Consider the following 9,912-nt stretch of genomic DNA (forward strand, 5'->3'; position numbering starts at 1 on the left):
TTTTCATCTCTCTGCTTCCATCTTTCTGCTTTTGTCAGGTACAAGAAAATTTGGCTCTTGATCCCTTCTCAGATATGAGAATCTTCTTCTAATACCATTTAAATATCTTATATTTTCATTACTTTAGGGCTAGACCTACCTAGTTCATATTTCTGAATATGTCCAGACCTTCAAGTAGAAAAATGTGGCTGTCGCATCTTTCCTGACAAGTGTTAGTCCAATGTCTGGGAAGACATATTTCCTTCAGCTATATTTTCAAGCTTCAGATTAATCTCTGCTAATTTCAAAATTTCTGTAATTTAGTGAGGTTCTTCCTGCTGTTTAAAATGGAGTTTTCTTACTTATTATGCAAACATTTAGTTGGCTCCAGAAATTTCTTGGTCCTTTACTTTTTGAGCCTACCAGTTTGTTACAAAATGTCTCAAAATGAGGAAAAATGAGACAGTTCTATATAATTCTGTTCATATGCCCATTCTAGCCTTCTTTTTCTTTTGTGACTCTTTAAAAGAATATCTTTAACTATATTAAGAATCCATCCAGTGAGGCCCATTTATTAAAATCACATTAGGCATTATTAAGTCAATTAAAATATATCATTCAGTAGACATTGTATTGAGCCTAATTTAAAATGCATATGTTGGAGCCATTATGGATCACTGTGTTGTCAGATACAGTGGCTCTTCATCTGTTGCTGAGAATGATGAAACTGGTTTTTGAAAAGTAAAAGCCATCTGCAGCTGCTTTGAAAGTCAACTGACATTTTGTTAATTAGCATTTATTTACAGTAGTTGAATAACAATATGAAACTACAATAAGGAATGAGCAGTTAACATTGAAATAAAAAAAAAAAAAGCCTGTGACATTACATTTATCGTTTGGCATCTAGTTAAAGACACAAATTCAGGGATGTAGAAGGGGATTCATTGAAGCCTGTTTAAATGTAAAATAAACTAGGGAAGGGAATGAAATCTCGTGAGAGATGAGATGGGTGCCCATGTGACTTTTGGGTCTTTGTAGGGAACAGGAGCAAGCAATACTTGATTAACAGTTAATCAAAAGAGGAAGGCGAGAAGAAGTAGATGAAATTGTTTCCTTATTGAGCGGCTTTTTAACACATGTCAGATCTTCTGGATTTTGGCAGCCAGCTGATTCCAAATGACTTTGATGACCAAATTCAGATGCCACATTCAACTCGGGTCCTGAACTGTTACCATCAACCTCTGGCCAGGAAGCAGGCAGAGAATGAGGGGAAAGGGAGGGTCCTGGTTTTATCAGGAACATTTTGCCATATTAAAATTAGGTATCAGGAAAAGATTACACACAGTTGTTATTTCTTACTTGCTTTCTTCCCTCCCTAGACATTAAGGAAGTAAGAATGTCAAAACTGAAAGTGACTAAGTTTGTCCTAAAAAACAAACAAACAAAAAAACACAAAAAAACAAAAAACACTGGTGATAGGTTACCAGAACTCCAGTTAATCTTAAGAGCTGTTATCAATAAACAAATAAATCACATTTTCACCAGAGAGAAGCACATTTGCCACCTCTGTATTCGTCGCTATAATTGGCACCAATGCTAAATGTTTGTTGACAAAGGAGAAAAATATCAATTCTGCTATTTTGTCTTTTAGGGATAGTAACGTGCTTTCTAACATAGAGGTCCCATGTGTCTAAACTCTCATATGGATAAGCAGAGCACAGCTTCTTTCTTTAAAAAAAAATTATTTTTAAATTGATTTCAGAGAGGAAGGAAGAGGGAGAAAGAGATAGAAACATCAATGATGAGAGAGAATCACTGATCAGCTGCCTCCTGCATGCCCCCTAACAGGGATCAAGCCCAAAACCCAGGCATGTGCCCTGACCTGGAATCGAACTGGTGACCTCCTGGTTCATAGGTCGACGCTCTACCACCAAACCATGCTGGCTGGGCCCCAGTTTCTTTCTTTAAAATGCTGGCAAGCTGGCTTTGCCTCACATGTACAATACTCTGTATTATTATTTTCTTTCCGGAGAGCGATAAAACATGTTGCCAGAAAACAGCTAATGATTTCCATGATAGTAAGCATGCAAACAGCTATGCATGTATGGAACTAGATACCCATTTTCTCATATCTCAGAGGTTTGGGTGTGATTTCCCCACCCAGCCAGACTGTGAAGTAGGGTGGGCAATTAGTTATGTGGAAGACTGCCTGACGGTGGTGGGTGGAATCTGCAGTTCCTCCCATCTCAAAATGCTCATGTACAAATTCGGAATACAGATACAGAGCAACAACAACAAAATGCATCAACTTTTTCATTCTCCATTCTTCCACTCTGGTCAAGTGACACTGACCAGCAATGACCAGGAGTTCAAAACTAGTTTTGTAAGCCACTCTCCTTCACTGAAGAGCAGTTGATGAGAGACATTAAGGACCGGTTGCTCAGAGAATTTTCACTCCACTGAAGCCAGTAATTGTAGCTTAAAATGACGTGGTGGCTTTATATTTTAATTATTCATTTTACTTTTAACAGATATGTTCTGAATCTGCCCACTCCTCATTGGACCAAGTCAAATGAACTATTTCCCTGGCTATGCATGGGGAATGCTAGTAAGTAAAATATGTGTACTATAAAGAGTTTCTGTAATTAGCAAATATCCACTAGTTTTCCTAGAGATTTTAGGTGGGGAGATTTTTTTTAAAAAATAACCAGCCAAATGTGCAATGTGATGGCTGAGTACCATTTTCTTTTACTTATTGGATCTCCATTGGTGTTAAAATTCTTCCAGTTACCACTTTTGCTTCAAAGTATGGAAAAGTTGCAGTTTTGATTAAGCATTTCCCTTCTTTACCAGTAACTATTATTTGAGATCTGCTCTGAACTTGCATACCCTTGTTCTGGTACACAAGAGACCAGTTACTTGGAAATAAATTATCTTTTTTCACGCTGAATGATCAGCCATTTCGTATTTAATCAAAGTGCACCAAGCACTGTAACAAATAGCATCTCCTTTAATGTAATTCAATCCTTCAAGAACCTTGAAAATTGGGCATTATTATTCCCATCTTATGTACAGGAACTAGGGCTTACAGAGGTTAAGAGAGGAGCTCAAAGTGACACAGTTAGGAAGCAGCCAATAAAAACAAACCTTATTCTGTGATTCCAGGGACATGGTCTATCACAGGACAATTTATTCATTTAAATGAGACAATCAGGCCGAAACCGGTTTGGCTCAGTGGATAGAGCGTCGGCCTGCGGACTCAAGGGTCCCGGGTTCGATTCCAGTCAAGGGCATGTACCTGGGTTGCGGGCACATCCCCAGTGGGGGATGTGCAGGAGGCAGCTGATCAATGTTTCTCTCTCATCGATGTTTCTAACTCTATCTCTCTCCCTTCCTCTCTGTAAAAAATCAATAAAATATATTTAAAAAAATAAAATAAATAAATGAGACAATCAGGAAGATAGTTGATATTGTTAAGGTGAAGGATAAGTGATGCTCTCATCTCTAAGTTTTTAATTCAGTTTGAGCTATGCCATTTTTTATTTGAATTGGCCCTCTTTACTCTTAAAAATTAAAAGTAATGCCAAACCTTCCATTATGATTAGAACATTCAGAAGAGGCTCTTTGAGTCTACTATTTCAGCAGTTTAGGAATAAAGTAGGCATATCCACTATTGAGCTTTCAGATTCAGAAGTCAAAGGGGGTAAGAAACCCAGAAAGATCTCTAGAAGTTAACGGGAACTTTCTCATCTTGCCATACATGGTCCATTTCTCCTGCTTTCTCTTCCTACAACACGAACAATGTTTGCATTTTCTTAAGTGTTCCTTTAAAGCATAGGGAGTTAGGATCTTCAGTATTTCAAACCCAGGGAAAACTAGCCCTTTAAGGAAAGAGCAGTTTAGGGGAGGGGGCGGGCTTTGTCACAGAGAGACCTGGCATCAGATCCCTCCTGTGGCCACTCCCAGGCCATAAGAATAGCCACTAGTAACCTCTGAGCTCCCTTTCCTGATGGTATTTGCCCTACAGAGTTTTTGCTGAACAAGATAACATTAGCATAATATCTGAGGCAGCAGGAACTGTTTACAGTCAAAGTTATTCCCTTTCTGTCCACTTCTCTGTGTTCGTTCATCTGGAGGCAGCTTATTTTCTATAAGCATTTTTCTCCATTGTGGCTCTTTCTGGCCTGGATAGGTAATTTTAGTATTTGTATTATTCATTGTAATTGTGATAAAATACACATAACATAAAATTTACTCTTCACAATATTTAAGTGTACAATTCATTGGTATTAAGAACAGTCCCATTTTTAGACAGTCTTCAACACCATCCAGATCCAGAACTTTCTCATCTTCCCAAGCTGAAACTGTCTCCATTAAATAGTAACTTCCCATTTCCTCCTCTTCCAGCTCCTGGTAACCACCCTTCTATTTTGTGATTACCTTATATAAGTGGAATCATACAGTATTTATCTTTCTGTGACTGCCTTTTTTCACCTAGCATAATGTCCTTAAGGTTCATCCATGTTGTAGCATGTGTCAGAATGTCCTTCCTTTTTAAGGCTGAATAATACTGTATGAACATACCACATCTCACTTATACATTCATCTGAACAGATCATTTTGATTGTATGGATGCTTGGGCAAAAATGTAACTGAGACCACCTTCCTTCAAAAAGGACTTCTGTAGCTCTTTCTGGTGGTTGGGGAGGAGGAGGAAGAGAGGGGAAGGCAGTGCTGGGTGGACAAAGCTTGGTGGTCCTCCACACCTCCCCCTCCTTTCTATGATCCAGCATTTTGCTTCCTGCCATGTCCTTCTCCATTGGGTGAGTCATTTAAATAGCAATGGCCAAACCCTATACCTAAGCTTTCACTCCGACATTAAGTTAGGCAATCACCTACTGTGAGGAGAAAGTAAATAATATTTACTATGAGTTTAGAAATCTTCCCTAAGCTTGGATTTTGATGGTTCTGGTTTCTTATGTCTGGGAGACTAGGAGAGACTATGTTGTCAGTCATCTGTTTCTTCTGTCTGTTCCGCTTTCTGTCTCTCCTTTGCCCCTCTTTCTTTTTCCACATTCACGATACTTCCTTCACTGTCATGATATATTTGAATCTGTGTTCTTTTCCTGAAATGGGTGCAAAGAAGCATAGTATTAACCTAACTAAATAATTTTCTATTTCAAAACTCATCCTGAGAATTCTCCCTCCGTGTTCATTGTTTTGTATCTCTGGGTCTCCAAATCTTAGGAGCAAAAGGGTAGTGAACCACTAAATACCACAGTACAGTATTGTGTAGTTCAATGGGATTCCGAAAGAATGGAAAATTTGGTACAAATACAATCCACTTACACCAAACTTCCAGGCTGGTTCTCAGACATAGAATTTTCGAAGAATTCTTTCTGCCTCAAACCCTGTAGGTAAAAAGAGCACATGAAAACATCCATCCTTCTGTTTAGAAAATGAAGACATAGAAATCAATCTCAGTTTCTTGCCTTCAGAGAAGTATGAAAAATCACCATTGGAAATGTGTGTTTGTCCAACCTAGGCAGCTTTACAATTCTCTCTTAAGAAAAGGGAATGAGAGATTTTGAACAGAAGCTGTTTAAAGCCCAAGTCCCAACGTGTTTTTATAACCAAACTGTCCCTAGAAACGCTTCTACCACAAAGACTATAAAATTTGGTGCCATAAAAATAAATATAGTATTTGAGAGATAGAAGGATCTTGGTCCAAACCTCTAAACGATGCTTCTCTTTTAGTTCACACAATGGAAGATGTAGGTGAACAAGAATAGACACTGTGGCTCGTGTGGTCCATGGTCATTGAAAGATGCTAGAAATAGGATCAATGTATTTGGGCAGCATGAAGGTGGAGGAAAGAAAGGAAGAGAGAGGAAGGAAGAAGGGGGAAAACACAGAGGGTACAAAAGGGGGGAAGCAGGAAGGTAATATTTATTGCATTTTCCCCCAATAGATATTACCAAAGTAACTAATTAAATTATCTCAACAAACCACTAACAAAGATGTTATGATCCTGGATTTAGAGTTGAAAAACTGAAATTCAAAGAACATAAATACATATATTCTTAGCATTGACTTGGAGAGAAGAGGCACAGAATTCCTCTTGAAGGGGACACAGGTGAGAGAAAGGCAGCAGGATGGATGTGATGGACACACACTCATCACATGCTTTGACGACAGTCTTGTAATGAAGAGATCACAGCTGTGCCCATGAGTTACACAGACCCTGGATTCATTTTGAGCGAAGTTAAGTTCCTCCTTATTTTTCAGATATGGCAAAAGAAAAGGTGATAGTGGGATTTATGATGTTTTCTCTCTACAAGTTCTGTTTAGCACTAATGTCTCCTTTGACCCCTTATCAAATGTGGGTCATAGTAGATTATAGTAACATGGTAGGAAATGGCCTAATACCAGTACACAATGCTAGAAAAGAGAACACCACTTTGATCCAAGCCGTGTTTGTACCCTAAGATGTGAGTTTTGATTATTCTTATTTTAGCTTCCAGAACAATTGGTCTTATGACTGATTGGGCTAATAACTGATTTCAGGAGAAAAGATTCCTAAAATACATTGTATGTGTAATTTATAAGCATGACTTTGTTGACACATTATTTAAATAATTTAGAAACAGCAAAGGGCTCTCAGATTTCACCAGCATCCTTTATCTGAAAACACACACGTCTCTTTATTGTGTATGTGTGTGTGTGTGGCGGGGGGAACGGTTGGAGCAGGTTCAAATGTAGTGTTCTGAGGCTTCATGCAGACTTCTCTGGCAAATCATTTAGCGTCTATATGTGTCTGTTTCCTCTGCAATAAGATGAGAAAGCTAGACTGCACTCTGAGACCCATGCCAGGCCCAGCCTTCGAGGCATCTTCATTCCCTGAAAGGTCTGCTTATAGAATGCCCCATTCACTGTTGACTTTTCTGCCCCAGTGCAAAGATTTAAACACAAATCTTCATCCCCATCACCATCCCAGGAACTTTCACAGAGTATCTATTATATGCTAAGAGCTGTATGTATATTATTTCTAATTCACACTATAGTCCTAAGGATAGGCAGTATTATCTCTAATATACTGATGGAGCATTGCACTAACTCAAGAATTATTCAGTATTTGGGATTAATTTGGGGATGAATGCTATAGGGTATTTTCCAAGCTAATTCACCAAAAAAGGTTTTTGTTTGTTTGGCTGGTTGGGGTTTTTTTTTGTTTGTTTGTTTAATTCTTTTTTCTTTAAGGTTGCTTCCTTAGGCTTGACTCACAAGAGAATAATTATAATTTTCAAATTGATGAAGGTGAATTCTTTTTCAAGGCAGCACCATTCTCACTCTGTTTATCAGGCAATTCCTAAACTTATCTTCCCACAAACAGAAGGAACCACTCCTTCCCTTGTGTCCACTTTGGACTCTGACCATATTTCTGTCCCAGCACCTACAATGCTTTTATCAAACTGAATCATTACATGCCTATCTCCCCTTACCAGATTCTGCCTGTGAGTCCCTACAATAATGTCTTTTGTCTTTATTGGGAGAGAATCTTTTTTATCTTTATTGCCCAATCAGTTCAGTAGTGCCTGATATATTGCAGTCACACAAAAAATCATGAATGAATGAATATAATGTTGATAAATTAGCTTTCATAGAATTATGTAGATTTCAACTATAAGCAAAAATAATCTATGTGTTTTTATCTTTTTTTAAGTATATTTTTAAATGTATGTTTTTATTGATTTCAGAGAGAGGAAGGGAGAGGGAGAGAGAAATAAAAACATGAATGATGAGCAAATCATCAATGAGCTGCCTGCTGTGCACCCCCTAATGGGGATCAAACCTGAAACCTAGGAATGTGCCCTGACCAGGAATCGAACTGGTGACCTCTTGGTTCATGGGTTAATGCTCAACCACTGTGCCACACCAGCCGGGCAGTGTGTTTTATCTTTTCTACATTTACATCAGCATGGTGGGCTGGCAGAGAAGTTCCCCTCAATCATATTTTCCTTTCTATACTCTCTATAAAGGGGTTTTGTAAGTACTCTCCTTAGTTCAGGAAATTCTCTCAGTTCTACTTAACATCATCTAGGCCTGATATGACTCCAGAGTTTCTGCTTTATCCCTATCCTGTGTCCTCCTTCTTCACCTAACCCTTCCCTGTTGACAGCCAGTTGGAGGATCCACATTGCTCTACAGTTTCCATTAATGAGATTATTAACATTGGAGGTGGAGATGTGACCATTATCTCTCAGTTTATACCGTTATTTCTTGCTTGATCAACATTAGCATTAGATTAGTAGCTGGCTCTCTGCGAAAGTATGCCTATAATTTACCTCTTGTCACTCCTTTTCCCTATGTTTACATGATGATTACATTTATGTGTCAACTTGACTAGCCCCTGGGATATCCAGACATCTGATGTAAACGCTATTTCTGGTTGTGCTGTAGGGTGGTGTTTCTGGAAGAGATTAGCATTTGAATCAGTGCGTTGAGTACTAGTAAAGCAGATGGCCCTCCCCAATGTGGGTGGGCATTATCCAATCCATTGAGAGTCTGAATAGAACTAAAGGGTAAGGTTGGATTCGCCCTCCCTCTGCCTGATGGCTTCATATGGCAAGTCTACTTTCTCCTTCTCAGACTACACCCCTGGTGTTCCTGGGTCTCCAGCTTGCAGACAACAGATCTTGGGATTTCTCAGCCTCTATAACTGCATGAGCCAATACCTCATACTAAGTTAATTTCAAGATATATCCTATTGATTCTGTTTCTCTGGAGAACCCCAATAGAATTCTTATTTTTATTTCCTCTATTGAATATACCTAAACTTATTTTTCCATTAGTACTCTTTCTTAATTTATACCCTCAGTTTGTTGAGAAGTACATCTTCAAGTAACTTCCTAAGAAGGGTGTGTGGGAGATAGATTTTCAATGCACAGGTATATTTGAATATATTTTATTATTGGGTTGATCATTTGGTTGAGCAGTGTATTCTAGACTGAAAATACTTTTCTCAGACATCAAAGACATTGATCCATTTTCTTTTGGTGTTCCCTGTTATTTTTGAAAATTTTGATGCCAATTGGGATATCATCCATTTGTACGTTGCTGCTCCCTCCCTTCTCCAATCCTCTCTCATTGCTGGGAACTTTATGATCTCACATCCAGAATTTCACACAGGTACATCTAACTGTGTGTAACCATTCACTAACACATCTTGGCGCCCGTAGGCTCTTTTTTTAATAGGAATTTTTTGACCCTCTAGTATCTTTGCACAAATGTTACTGAGTGAGGCCTTCTCTGACCACCCAGTTGAAGTTGCAGCCCTGCCCCAGCAACCAATCTCTCTTCCTTCCCTGCCTTATTTTTGTCCATAGCACATAGCAATCTCTAACATACTGAGTAATTTGCTTACTTCCCCACCCCTCTTCCATCATAGGAATGTGAGCTCCAAGAGGGCAGGGATTTCGGTCTCTTCTGTTTACTCTTTTATGCCCAGAACTCTGTCCAGCATCTAGTGGGTATTCAATAAATATTTGTTAAATAAATCTTTGTTTCATATGTAAGAAAGAGGAAATAAAAGCTCCATCTGCATGTGTAGGGCTTGACAACTGTCACACTTCACTGTAGATTAATTCTAGGGCCAGCTGTCCATGTGAAGGAGAGGATGTACAGAGAGAATAGAAATCAGAAGTAAATCTATTGAAACAGATTGTTGAATTATTGGTGGTTATTTTTTCCTGAATTTTCCTGTATCGTTTGAATTTTTATATTTATTGTAGAAATTTACAAAGGATTAAAAGTTAACAAAATGTGTTTTCAAGATGTCCCAGTGAGTATTATGCCAGTGTTAGCTCATCATGTGACCTGCCCAGGTGAACATCTATTCAACACTTCCTCTTCATTCCAAGTCGCTACCTGATT

Source organism: Myotis nattereri (assembly GCF_964212035.1).
Source record: "Myotis nattereri genome assembly, chromosome: 18".
In the NCBI taxonomy this organism is placed as follows: Eukaryota; Metazoa; Chordata; class Mammalia; order Chiroptera; family Vespertilionidae; genus Myotis; species Myotis nattereri.